Here is a 24,473-nt window from a genome sequence, read left to right as displayed (position 1 = left end):
GGAAATACTGAGGCAAGCTCCACCAATAGAATAGAAGGAATGGAAGAAAGAATCTCAGGTATTAAAGATAAGATAGCAGTAATGGCTAAATTGGTCAAGCCCCCCCCCCCAAGAAAAAAATTTCTGAAACAAAAATCCAGGAAATCTAAGACAGTACAAAAGAACAAATACAAGAATAATAAAGAATAGATGAAAAAGGAGTAACTCAGGTCAAATGAACAGAGAATATGTTCAAAAAAATAATAGAAGAAAATGTCTCAACCTAAAGGAGTAGTTCAGAGTAAAAGAAGCATAGAGAATGCCAAATAGGTTGGACCAAAAACAGTTCCCTCGCACATAATAATCTAAACACTAAACATTCAGAATATACAAAGAATATTAAAAGCTGCAATGGAAAAACACCAAGTAATGCATAAAGGGAAACCTATTATAATTACACTTGAATTCTCAATGGAGACTCTAAAGCCAGAAGGTCTTAGACGCATGCACTGCAGACTCTAAGAGATGACAGATGCCAACCCAGACTACTATACCCAGCAAAACTTTCATTTACAACAGAGGGAGAAAATAAGATATTCCATGATTATTCAAATTTAATCAATATCATTTACAAGTCCAGCCCTACAGAAGAAAATCTCCAACCCATGGAGCTTAACTACACTTGTGTAAACACAGGAAATAAATAATGACACACCAGCAAAGCCAAAAGAAGGAAAAGTGGGAAATGAACATTCTCTCTCAGCTTCTCTCTCTCTCTCTCTCTCTCTCTCTCTCTCTCTCTCTCTCTCTCTCTCTCTCTCACACACACACACACACACACACACACACACACACACACACACATGCAAAGGAACAATAAGAACAAAAGCAATATAACAGGAATCAACAATCATTGGTCATTAATATCTCTCAATATAAATGGTCTCAATTACCCAATGAGAAGATACAGACTAAAAGAATGGATATGAAACCAGGAGCCATTCTTCTGCTGCAGACAAGAGATATATCTCAACAACAAACATAAAAATTACCTCCTGGTAAAGGGTAGGAATAAGATATTCCAAACAAATGGACATACGAAGCATGCTTGTGTGGCCATTTTAATATCTATCAAAATATGCTACCATCCTTTCAAGTGCCCTATACATGCTCAAAGCCAGTATAAGATCCAGAATTGCATTTCATTTTTAGTTCTGGGAGTGTGTTTCCACAATGATGGCCTAGGTATATCCTCTGCTATAAGTATATAAATAAGTGGAAAGGTATATACTTTGATATAAATATGACTGCATTACCACTTTCTATATTTTGCTTTTATTTTATCATAAATACAGAGTAGTAACAAAATATATCTCTGAAAATAGTAGTTCAAGAGCCATATAAGTTAAAAACTAAAAAAATTCTATTGATATATTATATGTACTTATACTGTGATTGTTCTAAGTATGTAATGACCAAACATTAAAATGCACAGTATCAAAGAGGAGAGCTTAGATTTTAGGAGCAAAGTGAGGGACAAATGTGGTACACTTAATATTACTGCATACCAGAAACAAATATTGCTGCTTTTAATTAACACATAGAAATCGATTTCATTCTCTTGAAAAAATGTTTAAGTATCCACACAATAACCAATAGAAGAATGTGATTAGAGATAACAGTAATAGCATAATTATGCTATAAGTAATAATTTTAAAACAGCTTGATTCTCATAACATTAAGGATATTTCAATGTACATATAATCACCAAGACATGTGTATGTGAACACCAAATTATGAATTCCAGAAGCAATCTACATGGTTGTATATTGTAGAAGTGAATGAAATTTATGCTGAACTGCATTAAGTCCTAGGATGGCAGGTAAATGTATTTATGCATAATATTTAAGTATAGACAGGTAAGACCATCTCATTCAGATCCTTAGACACACATGCAAATTAGCCCTGACAAATGAAAGTAATAAGAAATATGAGAGCTAAGGAGTTGCCTCAGACAATAAAAGCCATTGCAACCAAGCCTAATGACTAGGTTGATCTACAAGACCCATGTGTTAGAAGGAAATAAATGCCCTGTAGCTGTCCTCTGGCCGCCACAAAAGCACTGTGGAATCTGTGTGTGTGAAAACAGTACAATAATGAACAAGTGTTTACATTAACAAGACAAGTAGTGTGCTTTAGATCTTTTATTCTCCTAGTGATAGGACACGTTGGGACCCTATAGACATTACTCTTAGCAAGTCCAGCATGGTCTACATGCCAGTTCCAGGATGGCCAGGGCTACATAGAAAGAATGTGTCAAAATACAAACCAAATCCAAACAAGGTCTATTTTCATTATCAAAATATAAATGTCCTTTATTACTTAAGCTTTAAGAGTATTTAAATTTCAGCATCTCCAACAGTCACAGCCTATTTTTAGGACTTTTTTATATTTAAAAGGTTTTTTTTCCATCTTACATACCAACCACAGTTCCCTCTCCCTCCCCTCAACCTGCTTGTCCCACCTTCCCACACTGCCCCCATCCACTCCTCAGAGAAGGCAAGGCTCCCATTCAGAGTCAACAAAGTCTGGCATATCAAGTTGAGGCATAACCAAGCCTCCCACCCTTTCCTGCATCAGGGCTGAGTAAGATATCCCTCCATAGGCAATGGGCTCCAAAAAGCCTGTTCATGCACTAGGGATAAATCCTATCCTACGGTCAGGGGCCTCTCATACTACACAAGCCACACAACTTTCAGCCACATTCAGTGGACCTAATTTGTTCCCATTCGGGTTCCCCAGCCATCAGTCCAGAGTCCTTGAGTTCCCACTAGCTCAGGTCAGATGTATCTGTGGGTTGCCCCATCATGATCTTGACCTTCCTTCTCATATAATCTCTCCTCCTTCTCTAAGACTGGAATCAAGGAACTCAGCCCATTGCTTAGCTATGAATCTCTGCATCTGCTTCCATCATTTACAGTTATTGCTTTATATGGTACTGATAAAGATTCAAAATTATTCTTTTAAACCACTAATATTAAATGCAAAAATATTTTATGCATCCTCTCCTCATAGTAACCAAAGTCTTCCATGTATCATACTTGACAAATATTTATTTTATGGCTACCAGAAAAGACAAGTTTTATGAAGTAAGATCTTCTCAGAACATGAAGTTATGTCATACAAATAAAAAAAAACCAAAGAAAAAATCCAGTCCTGTGTAAGTTTATTAAACACATATCCTAAGTGTTTTTTAAATACTAAAACTGTTTTTGAATGTTTCTTTGTGGGTACATGTGTGTGTGTGTGTGTATTTGTTTGTGTCTCTTTGTGTGATGTGTATGTATTTGTGTGTGTGTATGTATATGTTTGTGTGTTGTATGTTATTTATGTGATCTGTGTCTCTGTGTGTGTGCATATTTGTATGTGTCTTCATGTTTATGCATGTGTTTGTGTGTGTAGTTTGTGTTTGTCTGTCTGTGTTAGAGTACTATGTGTGTGTTTTTGTGTGGTATGTGTGTTTGTGTGTATATTGTGTGTATATTTGCATATGTGTGTGACAGAGAGTTGTGTGTAATGTGTGTGTCGCTTTGTTGGGTAAGTGCACATACATGCTAGACCTTATATACAGTGGCCAATGAACAACTTTCAGGACTTGGTTCTCTCTATCATGAGTTCCCAGGAACAATTTTATTGCACTTATTCAGCAACATGCTTTGACTCGATGAGTCATTTCAATATCTCAATAGTACATGTAAATAAACTTTGTAAAATAATTGCTGGCACCTAATGTCAGTGCAAATATACTGTCTTGTGTAATTCCTTTTCAAACATACAAGAACTAACTCAGGTTTACTATTGAACTATCTTAGGTCAACTTCATGAGTGGAGAGATTTTAATGTTTAAAATTATTTTACCTGAAGCAACAGTGGCTACAATTATCCACATTCACTGTATCCACTGGTCTATGAAGCTGCTAACACCAGTTTGAAACTTCTCTAGTCTTAAACATTAGCTGGATGTCTTTGCCACAGCACAAAGTTGGCAACTTAAGATGCATACAAATTATGATACCATCCATTACTATAGGCAGGGGATTGGGAAGTCCTTATACTTTAAAATATACAGAGTACATGTACTAGCAAACGATCCCTCTAGTGGACAGATTTCACATGATGCCATGTTGAGAGTTCCTCCTTCTGTGAAACTCGCTAGAGTTGCAAATTGCAAAATACCTACATTAAATAATTCTTATTGAAAATTCAATTTTCTGGGATCCATCTCCTAACTGCCATGATTCAGAGTAACTCAGATGATGTTGAGTAAGCTGGAGTAAGCTCTTTTTACAATCCTGACAAGCAGCCAAATTTGGTTACCATTACTTTACACATGTTGAGTATTTGTTTTTAATCCCCTATATTGTTCCCTCATTGTGTGAATAGCACAATGGATGTGAACAGATGCCCTCAGTCTCTGTAAACTCTGTTATATAGCTCTCATTGAGTGAACCACTTTTTTTTCTAACTCTACAAGAAAAAGTAAACCAAGATCTTCTCTTCTAACAATAGTTTTTTTTTTATGATTGATAGGAATACATCATATATAATCTTAGCACTCAGAAGCTGGGAGGAGAGATGCCATGAACCAATGACCTCCCTTGGCTAGATAACAAAACAATGACAAACCAATTCCATTCAGGATAGTAAGGGCAGGCCTAAGAATTTCAAGTTCTTTACAGTTAGAACATCACGTTTATGAAACCATTATTTTATTCCAACTTTCTTTTCTATTTCTGCGATTAAATTCTCTAACCAAAAGCAACTCAAGTAATAGGTATTTTTTGGTTGATAACCCTAGGCCACAGTCCGTCCTTGTGGGAGCTTAGGATAGAAGCTCAAACTAATAAATGAAAGGAAAATATAAGGAAGCATTGCTTCATGGCTTTCCCTCTTGCTTTGTCACTGTCTCATCCTAAGCAAGCTCTTTTATCCAGCCAGGGACCACTTTCTTTCTTTCTTTTTTTTTTTTTGTTTGTTTTTCGAGACAGGGTTTCTCTGTGTAGCTTTGTGCCTTTCCTGGAACTCACTTAGTAGCCCAGGCTGGCCTCAAACTCACAGAGATCCGCCTGCCTCTGCCTCCCGAGTGCTGGGATTAAAGGCGTGTGCCACCACCGCCCGGCAGGGACCATTTTCTTAGAGATATTGCCAACTCAGTGGAAGAGCCTTCCCAGTCAATCAATATCAACACAATCTCTCTCAGACACAGTGATCAGATATTTTGACCTATGCAAACCCTCAATTGATGTTGCCTCAGATGAATCTAGGCCATGACACCTGAGGCTAATAAGGAAAAAGATACAATAATATATGAATAGGTTTTAAACATCCAAAGCCAATAGGTTAACTAGATCAATCACTTAAGCAGCAAAAACACATCATAAATATAGCAACAACTAGAAAACACAGATATGCCTGGAAATGGGAAGAGGCAAGATTCTAAGATCAAGAAGAGAAAACTAAAACTGTATCTCCACAGAAAAGTTGCCAACCAAAAAATGATCAAGGAACTCATAATAAGAAATTTTCTGAATACAAAATGAAGGTCCAACATTTTCCAGAGAAAAAATATAATTAGATGACAATAAAAGTAAAGACATAGATAGCATCACAGAAAAAAAGAGACATAAAGCAATATCTACAAATACATATCATGGTCCCTTACACAAGAATAAAACATTTTTAAAAAAATCAAACTACAAGAAATCACTGACTAGCACATATCCTGTACACTCCATTCTCTCCTTTGCCCATAACAGAAAATGGGTTGTGTGAGGAGGGTGTGACACCAAAATTGGAGAGATTCACTTCAAGTCTTCTGATAGTTTAACTTTGTAGAAAATAATTTTGACTACTAAAAGGATCTCATTCTTTTATGATAAAGAAAAGGATGTCTTTTAGGTACACTTAGACATGTTTTTTCCCTTTGACTAATGATGCCTGTAAGTCTGAATAAGAGTGAGGAAATGAAAACTTTTTAAAACAAAATACAAAAAACTAGATTTTTAATGTATCAGTATACACCTAAAGCAATTTCTATTGGTCTAATTATAAGTCACAAGCATTTTGAAAACAAGTTTATTGCAGTGTTTGCATATTTTCCTGCATGAGAATGGTTTTCATATGTATACAGGATCTGGAATGGTAGATAATTATAAGCCTTTCAACTTGAGTATTGCTATCAGAACTCAGATCATTCCCAAAAAAATATGTGCTGAACCACTTACCAATAGCAAATATATGTGTATCCAATAAATGAAAAGTTTCTCACAGAATAACAATAAGAAAAACAAAACCTAAATAAATAAAGAAGCAAATAAATGATTCTTGGGAACATGATGCATCAAAATGAAGTTGTTGCTTATGGTAAATTTGCAGCATATAATGAACACAATCCAACAATGCTCAACAATTTACAACAGGATAGTTGATTACAAAGCTACTTTCACAGTAAAAACACTCAGAATAATCACTGGGAGTATAAAAAATTGTACACAGGTTGATGTAATATCATTTCTGTACTTACCACAAAGCTACAACAATCAAGAATGAGTGTAATATTTGTGAAAGAATAAAGAGGATAGAGGAAAAAACCAAGAACAAAGGCAGAAAAATAGTCAACTATTAATCAGAGACCAAATAAAACTTAGCTAGGAAAAGTGTGATCTTGAACATTACCCAGCTACCTATGATTCTATGTGTACAGAAATTATATAAGACTTCACAACTACCACAAAATTAACTCAAAGTGACCCTTGAACAATTGTTTCTGACCCTCAAGCTATTGATATTTCTTACAAAGACAGAAGCCCCAATCTCTAGAGCTCTTGCTGCAAAAGAAGGTGATCTCTTGCTATGGCTCTGCAAAACCTTATGCCTCCTTGTGTTTTCAGGTAAACCCAGCCCCACTGATGCCCAATCCCAAAACAACATAGTAGAATAATTTAAAATCTGTGTTCTGCCACATGGATTATGACACAAGATATGGACTTTGCCCTATCTACGTGTCCAACACTATTCACACCTGAGAAACCTCTGTGTCTCAGAAACTCCTTTTATCCCTTGGAACTGAACTTTACTAAATCATACCATTGCAGCTGGTGGTAGCAGAAAGTTAGTAGCATTTAATCACTTATTGATAAAAGACAATCCACATCACTATCTTTTTAAACTACTGGAAAGATTTATGAGACAAACCTGAAAGTGAAATGCAATATTCAGAACTTCTAGAAATCAAACCTTTAGTGTTCCAATCTGTCTTCCCACTGCACACCAAAAGCAGTGCCCCTGTGTGTGCACACTGGACAGTGATATTACAAGCAACCTATCCTCCCATGTGAGGACTGCAGTTTCCCCCTACCCAAGAAATCCATTCACAATGAGGCTCAAAATACAAGGACCACTACCCAGGTCACCACCTGGACCAATAGAACCACAGTCTAGCTCCTCATCCACCCCAATACTAACAGAAATAATAGTTCAACACACCTCCTTTGAATACCATATACTCACTTTGTCATAGCTTGTGGTCTTCCTTACAAATAATTACAGGAGAAGCAGAGGATAATCCAGGGAAGAATCTGCAGGCTACCTGCCACTCCTACTACTGATTGCAAAGCATTCCTAGCAATGATTTCCTCATTGGCTAAGGCCACTCCGCTGGATCTTAGCAGCTCACCTACTGTGTAATTAGAGATCCAATGACTCATAAAGCACAGCATTTACAACTCTGACCTTCCAGCTTAGCAGACAGGGAACTGATCAAGAAAGTTTCTATTTTTTTGTAGACATTCTTCTAATCTCATAGAGTATATCCTGTTCCTCATCTAAAGCAGAGGTACCTTTGTGTACACATTTCATTATACACTCAATGTGCAGTGAAGCAAAACCATTGCCTCATAGATGAGAAAATGTGTAGCCAAAGAAAGATCACATTTACACAGTAACTGTTGTTACTGTATAACTGTTATGAAACAAAAGCAGGAAAAAAAGCTATGCCATGAATTAGAAAACAATGAGTGGTCATAGTATGGCTAGGAGGCAGTAAAGAGAATGTGAATATGATGCAGTTATGATCTCAAAAATTATTTTGAAAAGTTGAAACAGACTTTATGGTCATGTGCTCCACAGTCTAGTGATTTGTATTAGACCACATGAAAGATTTCTCAAACCTTTTATCTCTGGGTGTATGTCTAAAACCTGAAAAATAACAGTCCCATTAGGCATGGCCACAACATTTTACCCACATCTGTTTTGATTGAACTACTGTAATTATAGCAATTTGGTTTCATGATAATGTCAGTCCTTTATCCAGATTCTTGATTGCCCTTGTCTGTGGACCCCAAGAAATGACCAATCAGGACATTTATGAAACATCTAAAATTGATTACCCAAATCCTCATTGTTAATCTAAAGTACTGTTGAAGTCAGAAATCTCTCAACCCCCACCCTACCTCTCCCTTCTTGCTCTGTGACTCCACTAGCTTCAAAGTTGGTCAATGAAGTCAATTCTTGCAGAGGTTCCTCTTCATTTATAAGTCTCCCATAAAAGACAGAGAGATTGGGGCTCACACATTAATTGGTTTACTTTTCCTTCTGACTGACCAGTCAAGGCCCAGAATGGAAGGATTTGCACGACTATTTTCCCAACACTGGACAGCAGAGGAAGGATTAGGTTTTCAATGCAATTCTCAATTACATAGAATGAGGCAAGCCTGAACTAAAGGAGACACTGATCCACACAGAAATTAATAATCAACATCACTTGAGAGAAAAGGAATAAAGTGCTTGATTACCTAGAGACACTGGAAAAAAGAAACATACAGAGATAAGGGCAAGAATGCAATAAAAGAAAGTATTAAAAATGATACCAATAAGTCATCTTTAAATGTTATAAATAATGTATTTTTAAAATTTAAAAAAATTAGTAATATTCATATTGAAAAAGAATAGGTCCTTCCCTAATAGAGGGAATTTCATTAATATGAGATAGATTGATCTTGCCCATATGCATAAGTGGACTGCTGAGATCTATTACTTGACACATCGAGTTACAGTCAATTATCTGTTTCTCAAACCTTTGAGCTGACATAACAGAGTCAAGCAGGATTGGACATACCTGCACAGCAGAATTGCCTTATTGCAAATTCAATATTCATTGGCTCAAGATAACTTTTCCAAACTCCACACTCACACAGTATGGTCTGTGATCATTCATGTGACATGAATTAAAACATGATGGGAAATTACAAAACAACTACTGCTACCATAATCAAGTCCTTTTTTATAACAGTGACCCCAGCATCTGGTTGTCTACCTTGCTTCCCACTGCAATGTCCACAATAAATTATTTCTGCTATTTGGTCTGGAGCCAGAAGCAATGCTCAACATGTGAAACCTTTCCTGGTGATGACATTGGATAGTCAACTACATGACTCAAATAAATAATTTTAAAACTCTGAGGTGCTACAGTCATTTAATTTAAGAATTTTGAAGGTATAGTAGAAAGAACATTGAGATCATTGGCCAGAAGAGAAAGAGAATGGAATCAAGGACACTGGAGTCAACATAAAAGAGCTTGTCTCAGAAACATTTTTCCAACAGGATGAAAATACGGCTGTCCTGGAATTAATATGACTTCCTATAGAGAAATTTTATGTATCATATTAATAAACAAAAATACCTTTAATAATAGTATCCATCCATGTCTGAGAAATGCTCAAAGAGGACACAGCCTAGACACATTTTGTATTCAATATATGCTGTCATCCTTGTGTCTTTTAGCTACATGCTCCAGGTTTCACTTTGAACAATATAAACAGAGATGTGTAAATGTAGTTCTAGCCATTTGGGCAGATGGGTGAGTTAGACAGCAAAAGATTTCCCAGAATTATTTCTTAAATATACCAAACATCCTGAGACAGTAGGTCATTCATTAGTGATATTGTGCTGGGTTGAAGCTGACAGTTGATGAGAATGACGGGAAGAGTGGAACGTAGAAAAAAAGTAAAAGCTGGGGTGGGATGGTCTTTTACAAGCTATGTTGCATGATACGGAAGCTTTTTAAAAAGAATAGCACCCTGGATACTACTTCCAGTGGGGAAATGGAAGGATATGGAGAACTTCTAAGAAGTAAGCAGAAACTATCGCACAATGAGACAGACTCAGGAGGAGACTAATCAAACAATGCTGCAAAAGGGAACACAGAATATTTCAAGATCATTACTGAGTGAGCCTACCAGTGATCTTGGGACTGATAACCATAGTTCCATGTGGCATCTGAAGCAACCCCACCATAAAAGCTCTTGTTCCAGACCATTACTAGTTCACCCAAACATATTCCTGATTCTATGGAATGAGTTCTGTTTTATTGTCAATCAATCAGGCACTTAGGGAAAGCTTCCAAGGCCTAGGCCCGAGGCTGTTAATAGCTCTCCCAAGAATGATCCTCTTCCTGGCCTGAGGGCCTAAATGAAAGCCTTACTTGATCAGTCCAGTCCTTAATACAACATTGTTTCACTTTTCAAATACTTGTCACCTGGTGTCATATTGACCTTCTGGCAGAACTATGCTTTTCTCAAGAAGAAAAATGGAACTTCATGACACAGCAGGCCTTAAGGTTGGCTGTGACCTATAATGTCTCAATAAGCAGCTTGTTAGAATCTCATTCTTTGGTATAATTTGGTCTTGGTTGCTGCTTGTAAATTAGCTGTGGCTCCTATGTAATGTTATAAAGACAAATGTCTGGACAATTCTGGTAAACAAAAGTGTATCCTACTGTCCTAATCTCTAACAGGTGTAGCTTTTATTTTCCTGACTGGCCCACAGTCAGGACAAATCTCTGACACCCGCCAGTCCCATAGCCACTCAGACACAACCAAGTAAACACAGAGACTTATATTAGTTACAAACTGTATGGCCGTGGCAGGCTTCTTGCTAACTGTTCTTACAGCTTAAATTAATCTATTTCTATTAATCTATACCTTGCCACATGGCTGGTGGCTTACCGGCATCTTCACATGCAGCTTGTCATGGTGGTGGCTGGCAGTGTCTCCCTCACCCAGCTTTCTGTTCTCTCAATTCTCCTCTCTGTTAGTCCCGCCTATACTTCCTGCCTGGCCACTGGCCAATTAGTGATTTATTTATTGACCAATCAGCAACACATTTGACATACAGACCATCCCACAGCACTTCCCTATTTCTTTTCTTAAAAAGGAAGGTTTTAACCTTTACACATCTCCAAAGTCAGCTTGGTATATTTGGGAATTTGGGCGTAGCTTCTCTTACTACTTCCTGCTGGAGGGGGGTGCTGTATCTTATGGGGACACAAAGAAAATTTTAGGATTATGGAATAGTCCATGAGGCTGTATTGTCTGAGCCAGTTGCCTTGAAATAGCTCTGGATGTTGGATCATCTGGGCCATGGTGTCATCGGAGACCTTTCAGGTGGTCTTGGCTGGTCAAACCTGATGTATCTTAATCTGGAACAAATCCATAGCCTCTGGCTTTCTGTGGAAACAAAAGCAGAGCCTCCTTTCCAAAGCAACATATCCTTACATCCAAATTTTGAAGTCAAGGAACCTTTAAAATATACATTTTGGCATAACCCAACAGCTTTTGTAATCAAATGTTTTTCTTCAGTTACGAATATCAAAGAGAACATAATCCAGATTCTCTGTATGGTAGCCATCTTTACGTGGCTTATTTTTTTATATTAGCTTGAGCCTATTGCTTTAAACTGCAGCCTTCTAAGCCTGAAAGGGTGCTGTGGCTGCTGGCTCTGCCCACTTCAGCTTCCCAACATGGCAGTGGTACGTTTTCCGCCAGCTCTGGGAGCCATCAACTCTCAGAAATAGTGGGTCTATGCTTCTATCAAAACAGCGTGTAGCCCAGAAACCTCTTTTTTTGTTTTGTACTAGCAAAGGCTAAATCCACCACACAGCTTAATGTGCCACTTGCAGAGGCCACATTCCCACTATACTGCAGGTCCGGCATGCACGCACGCACGCTAGGAACCCGCCAGTAGCTCAAACACGCAGGCTGCCGCTAGCTTGAAAGAGACAACTAGGAGCTGTTTTTACATCTGTTTTAGAATCTTTTTACTCAGGTTTTAGGTGGAAACTCTTGCCAACACATTGGGCGCCATTTGTAGCTTGAATTTTCCTGACTGGCCCACAGTCAGGACAAATCTCTGACACCCGCCAGTCCCATAGCCACTCAGACACAACCAAGTAAACACAGAGACTTATATTGGTTACAAACTGTATGGCCGTGGCAGGCTTCTTGCTAACTGTTCTTACAGCTTAAATTAATCCATTTCTATTAATCTATACCTTGCCACATGGCTGGTGGCTTACCGGCATCTTCACATGCAGCTTGTCATGGTGGTGGCTGGCAGTGTCTCCCTCACCCAGCTTTCTGTTCTCTCAATTCTCCTCTCTGTTAGTCCCGCCTATACTTCCTGCCTGGCCACTGGCCAATTAGTGATTTATTTATTGACCAATCAGCAACACATTTGACATACAGACCATCCCACAGCAAACAGGCCTGGCAAGAATATTCTTATCTTTTCGGATTTTTAGAGGTAGTCCTTCCTCCACTAAATTCTATTTTATGAGACTTACTATCTCCGAAGCATTAGTGAATCCTTTAAATCAACAATTCTACTCATCTACATCACACCTTAGTAGTAGAGTGCTATCCAATACATGAGATGCCTTTTACAACCACCCACAAAATTAACTATAAACAGATATTACACATAAAAAAATAATGCAAAATACTGATCTTTTGTACAGTACTAGAAGGTACTCTCCAAGTTTGACAACCTGCTTTCCATGGGTACACCAAAAGCATGTTGAAGTTCAAAGATGGTATGAAGCACAGTTCCCTACTTCCAATTCTGTGAGCAGATTAAGCCCACAGAGCAATTATTCAGAGACCTGCCCCTGGGTCCAGAGAGTTTCAAGTACTACATGGAATCTCAGAGCATGGGTATTCTGCAGACAGGTTCCCATCCATATCCAGGGAGGACCCACCACACTGTATCCTCCACCTCACCATATGCTCCACTCCATCTGGGGACAGCAGCCTCTCTCACTCACCATGTCATGGTTTCCCAGCTCAGCCATGCTGTCTGCTCAGCTCCCTGCAGGAGCACTCACACCACACCACACCACACAAAACTGCTGGTGCCAGCTCCTCTTCAAAGAAAAGTCTGAAGCCTGGGGTGGCAGGAAGCACCCTGCACAATTTCTGACTGGCAGGCCACCTTGAGAATGTGATTGGCTAATGACAAGTGACAAGAGCACATCTTATAGGGTTACAATGTGCTTAAAAACACAGCACAATAGTTCCTGTCCCTCCCTTCCACCCCAGACAAAGACTTTTTCTAGATAAGTAGAGATATGCACATCAATAGCACTTGGCCCTGGCTACAAAAGTAAACCTGCTCTCTTCCTGCTCTCCTTAGGCACTTCCCCTTCTTCTTCCTGGACACAATGTGGCTAGTTAGCTTGTACATACTAAAAAACCAAACCAACACCATTTCAAGCAAGCTCCTCACCCCATCTTGAAACAGGCCTGAGTTTCAAAGTTCTCAGAGCTGCTTACACAGGTCCCAGGACAAATTCAGGATGTTTGAAGAGCCATTTGATAACAACTGATTAACCATAGAATGCCCCAATGCCAGAGATGGTCCAAAGTTCAAAGTCAGCATGTTTGAAGGACTATCTGGGAGCAACTGATAAATCAGAGAATGCCCCAATGCTGGAGGTAGTTTGTAAAGTTTGACAAACAACCATTGAAAACTACAAAGTAAGTTAACACAGATATTCTGAAAAGCCCCTCAAACTTGAGCCAATCAAAATTGTACCCCTACTAGCACCCATAAATGAGTAGCCTTATGGTTTTTTCTTTTAAAACATGAGCTTCCAGAGTGATGCGTACCCCCTTCAGCCTCTACTGTGTTGGATGGCTAGACAAGGTGCCCAGATGAGAAATAAAATATTAGACCATTCTCCCATTAGAAAGCTGGATGATGGCTCCATTGCTTAAGGAGTTTCATTTCTGAAATTTAGAGCAAAATCTTGGAAAATTAAATAAAATAAAGAGTAGTCTTCATGGGAAGTTGAATTCTTAGAGAATAATGGAGCTGGGAGGAATGTATTTCTGAGCACCATTGTCAGCCAGCACATTTTCATCCATGGGCAGGTGAGAAAAAAAAGACAACTGTATTATTCAAGCTTTTCTACATAATCAGGACTGGTAGAATGAATCTCTCCATGTATGTAGAGAATTGATTTCATAGAATTTCTTTCAAAGTATGTAAGATGGGAAGGAGATCATTTTAACTAGCCCTGCCTGCTGTCTGTCTCAGGTCTGTAACATCATTGCAGAGAATTCTGTTTTTAAGCTTTATTATATTTTATGTATGAGGTTGTTTGCCTCCAGAAGTCTGTGCAGAGTTCTTGCAGAGGCCAGAAGAGAGTTACAGGAGATGGTTAGGTATAATGGAACCTCTGTCCTATGTAAAAACCTGGTGCTGCTTTTAACTGTTAAGCTATCTCCCTAGGCCACTTCTTTATTTAAAATGTATTTTCATACATTTTGATTAATATGTATTAAATCAATTTCTCCCTTCCTTGTCCTCTCCCCATCTGTTCCCAAATTCTTCCCTTCCAATTTCTTCCTTATTATGCATGTGAGACTATGTATGCACAAATATATGAATAAAACCTGCTGAGTCCATTTCTGTTAGTTGTCTTTATAGGGATTCAAGGATGAACACAATGTATTGGACTTGCAGTTGGGGATCTCATCCTTGCCTGAGGATAGTTCTCCCAACTGCAGGAGAATTTCACTATTTAAGGAGCAACAAGAGTCTTATCCCAAGTGATCTAGGTGCCTTGCACAGGAAACATTATAAAAAATAAAAAATATTATCCAGAATAGTAAACTTGAAGTGGTAAATACCTCAGCTAACAATTGCTCATGCCATGACACTGATGTTTTCAAGCTGCAGGGAAGACTATGGACACCCTCCTAAGCCAATTATAGTCTCCTTTAGTTCTGTGGTCCTCCCACCAGACGCCATTGACCATTCTCAATTTGGATGACTTTGAAAACTTGAAATTCCTACCTCCACATTCTAAGTACCATGATTACAGGAGTGAAACACCATGTCTGGCTTAGTTTCCTTCAAATGCATTTAATGAGGCATTAGTATGATGGGATGAGTTACTTGAACATTTATACTAAACTTTATTCAAAAAATACTTATCTCTGTGAGCCTGGGTTTCACCATCTGTAGAATAAGGACAGAACCCTTCCCAGGTCATTGTTCAGTTATAACAGACTCAATAATAAAGACATTAAGGCAGAAAAATGACATTTGATGGGAACTGTCTTCTGTTACTGGAGATAGGATCAGAACCTGTGTTCTGGGTACTCTAACTGGGAAGGCTCAGCCATTCATCCTCAGGAAGCCAATTAAAGGAACCAAGTTATCCAGTGAGGGACATGCCCACCTTTAATGCAAGCACTCTGGTGGCAAGGTGAACAGATCTCTATGATGTTCTAGGACAGCGTAGTCTATAGCGTGAGTTCCAGGCCAGCCAAAGAGTCATAGCAATACTATTCTCTACAAAAAGAAAACAGAAACAGAAAAGGAAATAAAGCAAATTATTAATGAAAATTTAAAACATGACATTTATTCAAATTGACTGATTTGAAACAATACAGAAAATATAAGATAACTAACTTATCCTTGAGTTCTTAGATGGCAAAAGATATGCAAAATAAAGTAATCTAAAAGACATATAATGAATTTTTCCCATCCATAAAACGATCCCATGTTCTTATCTGGAGGATTCAAGTCTTTTCCCACAATGACATGCTCAGTGAAATTAAAATTTCATGTGGTTCCCTGTTTAATTAGTAGTTAGACAAAGGGAGAGATATAAGTGTCTCTTTAGAACATCCTTATTCCATCCAGGAATGTAGGTTACAGGGATTGAGAGGGTAGGGACTGAGAAGCTTTAAGGCCCAAGTGTGAATCACAAAATGTGGGCATGCAGGAACTTGTCACTGACAGCTACACATATTTGTCAAAAACAGGAAAGAGTGGAAGAACTGGAATGCACTGGTTCATTGAAAACTTAGGGTAGAAAATACCTTACCTGTTAAGAAAACTGACGATTCTTTCAGAGCATCCAGCTTCCATTCCTAGTACATACAGAAGCTCAGTACTATGTGTAACTCCAGGATCAGGAGTCTGTAGCTCCAGATCTAGGGGATCTGACACCTTCACACAAACATCTGTAAATCTTGATCTTATCTATCCTTATGTAATAGTTGGAATGTTTGGATATTCAGACACTTTCCCTTAGATGCTGGCCCATCCTTGGGTAGATCCCTGGGTGGTGTCAGCTTAAGGATCCAGATGTTGCCTACCAGTAAGCCTGTTATGACAGATGTACCTTGGTCCCTAAGCCTGTCATGGCAGCTGTGTGGTCAATCTGTTTTGTGCTCTTACACATTTCACCAATATCTTTCAGGCTTGTGCCCAAATGGGATTGAAATGCTGCAGCTGTCTACTTCTGGGGTGTTCCTGCATGATATACAGGACCATCAATTGACCGTAGTGTTCTCTTACTTCAGCCAATCATAGGGAATACCCCATGAGACTCTAGGTGCATGCTTGGCAGCAGAAGGCCTTGTAACAGGAGTAAAAACCTGTAACTGGATTTTTCTCCAGGCCCACAGCTGCTCAGAACCAAATAAACAGAGGCTTATAATAATTAAAACTGTATGGCCTAATGGCTCAGGCTTCTTGCTACCCAGATCTTACATCTTAAATTAACCCATTTCTTTAAATCTGTACCTTGTCACATGGCTCGTGGCTTAACAGTATCTTTACATTTTTCTTTTCATGGTGGCAGCTGGTGACATCTCCTGACTCAGCCTTCCTATTCCCAGAATTCTTGTCTCTTTTTGTCCTGTGTATACTTCCTGCCTGGCTACTGGCCAATCAGCACTTTATTTATTAACCAATTAGAGCAACACACTCACAACATACAGAGCAATATCCACAGGAGAAACCGTAGACATTTTGGCAACTTCTTCATGGAGCTTGCTTGTGCCTTCAGGACCTGCTTTGTCCCAGTCACTCATATACCACTTCCATTTGATAAAAGATTGCTGCAGTGTGTCTTACTTCATGACTTGTTTGGTCTGATAACACCCAGCTCATCATGGGCAGTTCAGGTAACATGGTATGGTGGTGGCCTACCCACAAGTATTCAGTTTCTCTCAGTGGCTGTGGTTGATGGGCTGTGATTGTATGCATGGTCATAATTATTTTTGAAAATGGTTCTATGGACACCAGTGGCAGACACTTGAATTGATTTTAATAGGTATTGTATTTTTCCAATTTCCCAATTCTCCTATTCTAGTATTTTTTTAGGTTTTGTTCTTTTACTGTGTATATGTGTGTTAGTGTCTGTGTGCTATGTGTGCATTTGTAGACTATGTAGCACAGGCTGTACAACTCAGAGTGGTCTTCTTGCCTCTGTGTCCAGATGGCTAGTACTAAAATAATGCAGTACCACACACCTCTTGAAAAGTAGTTTTAATGGTCTAAGTCTCCTCTTCTTATGGTGTCAAGCACGACCATGAGATGGTGTCGGAGCCCTTGATGCTGGAGTTACAGATAGTAGCAAGCTTCTATATGTACTGGGAATGGATGCTGGGTGCTATGAAGGAAACTTTGTTGCTCTTAAATGATAAGACATTTTCTACCATAAGTTGTATAATCTTCTTTATATTTCAAATACAAGGCAGCCTAGTCAGGGTTAAATACTTGATGTGGATTACAAAGTAGAATTCTCCTATATTTGTGAGAATAGAGCAGGGATGAGATCCCTAATTATTTGGCCAATACAACATGGTCACTCAAACGTCCATACATGTACAACTAACAAAAATGGATGCAGCAGATTGTATTCATGTATTTCATCATACTTGTTCACTCACACTTAAAAAGGAAGAATTCAGAAGAGATTTTGGAAGGGAGTGAATGAAAAGATAAAAGGGAAAAGGAATGTAATGTCATTTAATTAACAATTTTCTTCTTTTTTATTACTAAGAAAGTTTCTATTCATTTTACATACTAGCTACAAATCTTCCCTCTTCCTGCCCCCAGCATTCCTCCCCAACATACCCTGCATTCCCACCTCCTCCAAGTCAACATCTCCCATGGGGAGTCAGTAGATCTTGGCCCACTCAGCTTAGGCAGGTCCAAGGCCCTCCCCACTGCACCAAGACTGCACAAGGTATCACACCCTAGGCACTGGGCTTCAAAAAGCCCACCCATGTACCAGGGATGGATTGCAATTCTCCTGCCTGTGGGCACCTTAAATGGTTTAAGCTAAACAACTGTCTCACATATCCAGAGAGTATAGTCTAGTCCTATAGGGGCTCGACAGTTATTGGTACTAAGTTTGTGGGTTTCCAATAGTGTCGTTGGTCATCTCTATGTCTTTTCTCATCATGATCTTAATGTACCCTGCCCACAGGATCCTTCCTCTCTCTCAATGTTTGGATTCCCAGAGATCATCCTGGCACCCTGCCATGAATCTCTGTATCTGTTTCCATCAGTCACTTGATGAGGGCTCTATGAATATAGTTTGGGTACTGAGTCATCTGATCACTGGAATAGGCCAGTTCAGGCACTCTCTTCATTATTGCTAGTAGTCTAAGGTGGGGTCATCCTTGTGGGTACCTGAGAACTTTCCTAGCACCCTGTTTATTTTTCTATTCCCATGATGTCTTTATTTATCATGGTATCTCTTTCCCTGATCTCAAACTCTGTCCCTTTCCAGCTCAAACCTCCTCTTCCCCTACATGCTCATCTCCCATTCTTTGCCCTCCACCCATGCCCCTTACTCCCAGTTTGCTCATTTAGAGCTCATCTATTTCTCCTCTGTTGGGCTATCTATGTGTCCCTCTTAGGGTCCTCATTGTTAGCTAGCCTCCCTGGAACTATGGGTTGCACTCTGGTTATCCTTTGCTTTACATCTAGTATCCACTTATGAGTAAGTACATACCATGTTTGTCCTTCTAAGTCTGGGTTACCTCACTCAGGATGATAGTTGCTAGTTCCATCCATTTGCTTGCTAATTTCACAATATCCTTGTTTTTTACTACTGGATAGTTCTCCATTGTTTATATGTGCCCTATTTTCTTCAGTTGAGGGTCATCTAGGTTGTTTCTAGGTTCTGGCTATTATAAATAATACTGTTATGAGCATAGTTGACCATTTGTCCTTGTGGCAAGATTGAGCATTCCTTGGGTATATTCCCAAGAGTGGTATAGCTGGGTCCTGAGGTTTTTGACTGCCAATTTTCTGAGAAACAATTTATGGAAATAAATTCTAAATAAAAAGAGGGGCTAGAGACATGGCTCAGTAATTAAGAGCACTAGCTGTCATTACGGAGGACTCAGGTTCCATTTCTAGAACCCACATGCAGCTAACAATTTGCTGTAACTCCAGTCCCAGGCATCTGCAGCCTTCTTCTGACCTTTCTAAGTACTGTGCACTGACACACGCATGGACAACACTCATAATATTTCATTTTGTTAAAAGTTACAAAAAGTGAACAATGGAATTTTCTACAGGGATGTCACAGCCCTGAGACAGGCAGCAGCCAGGGCTAGTTAAATGTCTTCCCTAAGGTCTTTCAAAGAAGGAGCTGTGGCCTTCCACTGATCCAGCCTGCTCAGAGGCACAAGCAGCTTCATTTTGAGGATAATATAGTTCATCACAACCATTCATTTGAGAGCAGAGTATACAGTGCTTTTAAGTGTCTTTCTCTTGAAGTTTCCTTTATTTGTGTTCTCTATCTTTTCTATTGGTGAGAATAGCATTGGTACAGTTATCTTCGACATTGAACATCAGATTGACAGGTTGAATAAGCTTCAAAGCAATACATATTTTACTGTGTGATTCATTGATTTTCAGCATTCCAGAGACAATTTTTTCCAAAGATTTTATAATTTATATACATTTCTGCATGACATTGGATTAAGAATACCCCTAAATGTCTCTGTTTTACATTGTTATCATGTTCAGAAGTAGATTTGTTTACTTGCCTGCTTAGGAATAGGGAGAATTCTACGTGAATATGTCCAGTTTTCCTAAGTAAAATCCACATACTTCCTTTGTTTAGGAAAAGCATGCTTTCCCTGACTCCTGCAGGTAAGAACTTTTATCATTTCTTCTTTCTTGGCTGTTGTGAGTGCTATTCTTGGTAGTCACACCTACTCCTTGTAGAATTAACTAATACCCTAAGAGTTGGGTATACCTGTGATGGATTTTTTTGAATGTTTTAAAAAAGGTCCATCTTTAATCTGGATCATTTTAGGTGAAATCTGCCTTTGGTTGCTTGGTGTCTATGTACACTTTAACCAAAGCACTCAGGAGGTAGAAAGAGTTGGATTTACCTGAGTTTGAGGCTGGCCTGGCCTACAGAAGGAGTTCCTAGGCTACACAGATAAACCCTGTCTCAAAAACACCAAAAAAGTAAAAATCAAATGAAGTTTAAGATCCACCTTTAATCTGGATTGCATCTCTGCGGCAGCCTGCATATATGAAGCATATTGAAGGAGGAAGCTCTCTCTCTTTGCCTCTTTGCCCTAGCACTGGCTACCAAGTAAATTACTTTCCCAGCATTAAATCCTTCTTCCTTGGTGTTTTGGTGTATACTAAAGACCAGCTGAGACATGCAGCCTCATGGAATGAACAACTGCTGGCTTCTTCAAATTTCCATTGGTAGGCAGCCATTGTTGGACTACCTGGACCACAGCTTGTAATACATTCTTAGAAATCAACTTTCTGCATACATGGAGAGATCCAGTAATACAGTTTTTTTCATCTCCCCACTGAGGAAGATGTGCTGGCTAACAATGGTGGACATAAAGGCATTCTTCCTCTCCCTATTATCCTCTAAGTATTTAAATTTGCATGAAACTACTCTTTATTGTTATATATCTTTAGATATAACATTTTATTTCATCAATATAGCCATATTGTCTATCATATCTTTAAAGCCTGAAATTCTCATTCCATGTTTTGTAATCTTTAGTGAAGCTTGCCTCTGTAGTTCCTGCTTGAATACCTAGATTTTCATTTCTAGAATTTCTTCAGTTTGCATTTTTTAATTGCTTCTATTTCCATTTTCAGTTATTGAAGAGGTCATTCATTACCATAAACCGTTTTTTGTCTTTGGCTTTCTTTAAGGGATTTGTTAATTTTTTCCTATATTACATTTATCCTTTCTCTACTTTCTTTAAAGGAATTCAATTCACTTTCTCTTTAAGAATTCCCATCATCTTTATAATGTTTGTCTTAATTGTCCTTTATCTGTGATGGATTGTCCAGGGCTTGCTGTAGTAGGATAGCAGGAATCTGGTACTGACAAATTGCTCCAGCTGTTGTTGATTATGTTCTTATTCTGGTATCCAGGTATCTGGATTTGAGGTGATTGAGGCTCTGGGTGCTGGTCTCTCAGTTTGTCTTTTTTGGATGGGTGTTTTATTCCTTGGTTTGTATTTACTCTTTGATCTTCTCTTCTTTGTGGTGTACGATTGAACAGGGTTTCTCATCTCAAGTGGGGCCTTGAAATCTTGCAGTGTTACCTTTGTTTCAGCAGAGAGTATCTGCCCAAGTTTGGGGTTGACCAAAGGGAGGAGAAGAGGAAGTATGGAGATAGGGTCAAGGGGGCATTGAGAAAGTAGGGGAGGTCTATTGGCAGGTGGCCTACATAGACATCTGGCAGATTGTGTATCCTTTGTTAGAGAAAGGATTCAACCCTATTTTGAGGCAACAACACAGAGATGAAGAGAGAAGTGGGATTGAGAATATTGTTAGGGGATTTTTGAAAGACTGCAGGATGTCCAAAAGTGAGCAGCTTTTTTGGATTTCTGGTGGCTGGCATGGCCTCTGGCCCAACAGGGCATCTTTACCTCAGGTTGCCTACCTGTTCTTCTGGCTGGTGTGGCCTTCCTTTGAGCAGAGGATATCCATCCAGTATGGGTTTGGGGATATGGATTTGGGAGTGGCAGCTGTAGGGTTGTTGGAGGATTGTGTGTGTGGAAATATGTGGATGGTGAAAGTTTCATGGGCTGGTGGCATGGCTACCTAATCTTCTGGCTGGTGTGATATGCACATTAGCCAGGGATGTCTGCTTTTGTTGGTTCCAGGAACACAGTAACATTCCTTTTTTTCTGAATGGGAATATATACTGTGGCATTGTTTATTGCAAATCCTTGTTTCTTAATTTGTACAAGATGTGACAGGCAAGAGATTATCTTGAGTGTCAAAAGAAACTGAACATTTGAGCTGTTTGGGGTTGTTACACACTATGAGGATCATTGTACTAAGATTAAATGCATTTCCCTTATTCTTTTTCTCTTGGTATTTATTCTTCTCTCATACAATACATCCTAACTTGCAGCTTCCTTCCCCTTTCTCCACTCCTTCTAGTCACCACCCTGAAATCCTCATTCCTCCAAATCCACTGATACTCTGTTTTCCTTCAGAAAATAGTAGGCCTCCCAGGGATATCAACCAAACACATCATAACAAGGTGCAATAAGGCTAGGAACAAACCCTCACATCAAGGCTGGACTAGGTAACCCAATAGGAGGAAAGGGTCACAAGAGCAAGCAAAAGAGCCAGACACCAGGACTCCTACAGTTATAAGTCCCACAAACACACCAAGCTAAACAACCATAGAATGTATGCAGATGACCTGGCACAGAACAATACAGGCTTCATGATTGCCACTTCAATTTCTCTGAACCCATATGCACCCTGCTTTGTTGATTCTATGGGCCGAGATTTCCTTGTTTCCACAACGCTTTTGTATCCTACAATATTCATTCCCTCCTTCCACAGGATTTTTAGAGCTCACCCTCATGTTTGGGTAGGGATCTCTGCATGTGCTCCCATCATCTACTGAAAGAAGCCTCTCTGATGACAATTAGGCTAGGCACAAATCTTTGATTATAACAGAATTTAGTTATACATCATCTCATTGTATTTTCCTTGGTCAGTTGTACTTGGTTTTTTCCTAGATTTCTGGACCATCCTATTGCAGTTCCTATCCATCTAGGCTTTGTAAGGCATGAGCCTTCTTTCATAGCTTGGGCAACAATTTACACTAGTCATTCATTGGTTAGACACTCTGAGCCACCATTGCTCCAGCATATCTTTCAGGCAAGACAAGTGTTAGCTGAGTGTTTTGTGTCTAACTTGGTGTCCCAATCCTACCACTGAGAGTGTTGTATGTTTACAGAAGATGGTTGGTTCAGCCTCTGTATTCTTTTTGTTTATTTGTTTATTTTTTCTCTGTGTAGCTTTTGCAACCTGTCCTAGAACTCAACTTTTAGAGAAAGCTGGCCTCAAACTCACAGAGATCTGCCTGCCTCTGCCTTCTGAGTACTGGGATTAAAGGTATGTGCTATCACTACCCAGCCAGCCTCTGAATTCTTGATAACTAGGACTCCTCACTAGGGTCACCCTATTAGGTTCCATGAATTTTGCATTGCACCGTGTCCATGTCTCCTGCTAAAATCTCCCTTAATCCAGTTATCTTTCCCTGTCTTCTCCTCTGTCCCTTCCTTACTTACCTGACCAATCCTGTTCCCATCTACAAATGCCTCCAGTATACCCACAAAATCTATTCTACATACTTCTCCCAATGAGATTCATGCATATACCTTAGAGCTGCTCTTCTTACTTAGCCTCTATGAATCTGTGGATTGTACTGTGATTAACTATGTTTATTGTGAGTGTACTTTACTTAACAGCTAATTTTCATGTATGAATGAGTAGAACATGTTTGTCTATGTGCTTCTGGGTTTTCTCACAAAAGATAATAAAGAACTCTAGAAACTAAACAAAAAACCAAATAATGCAATTATAATGGGGTATACCTCTAAATAGAATTCTCAGTAGAAGAATCTAAAGTGGCTGAGAAACACTTGAAAAAATGTTCAACATTCTTAGCCATCAGGCAAATGCATATTGAAACTACTTTGAGCTTTTGTCTTACACTTGTAAGAATGGTTAAGATCAATAACACAAGTGACAGCTTATGTTGGAAAGGATATGGAGCAAGGGAACTCATTGCTGTCACAGGTTCAAATTTATACAGGAACTGTGGAAATCAATATGATATCCTCAGATAATTCGGAGTCAATCTACCTCAAGATCCAGTTATACTACTTTTTTGCATATACCCACTGTTACTCTTCCATCTTACCACAAGGACAATTGCTCATTTAGGTTCTATCTGTCTTGGACCTGATTACATAGACTATTCTGGCATTCAACTCAGAGGCAAATATACCTGCACCCGCCTTTGAAGTGTTGGT

The sequence above is a fragment of the Peromyscus eremicus genome, unplaced genomic scaffold (assembly GCF_949786415.1).
Source record: "Peromyscus eremicus unplaced genomic scaffold, PerEre_H2_v1 PerEre#2#unplaced_92, whole genome shotgun sequence".
NCBI classification, from domain to species: domain Eukaryota; kingdom Metazoa; phylum Chordata; class Mammalia; order Rodentia; family Cricetidae; genus Peromyscus; species Peromyscus eremicus.
Note: the sequence above shows the minus strand (reverse complement) of the source record.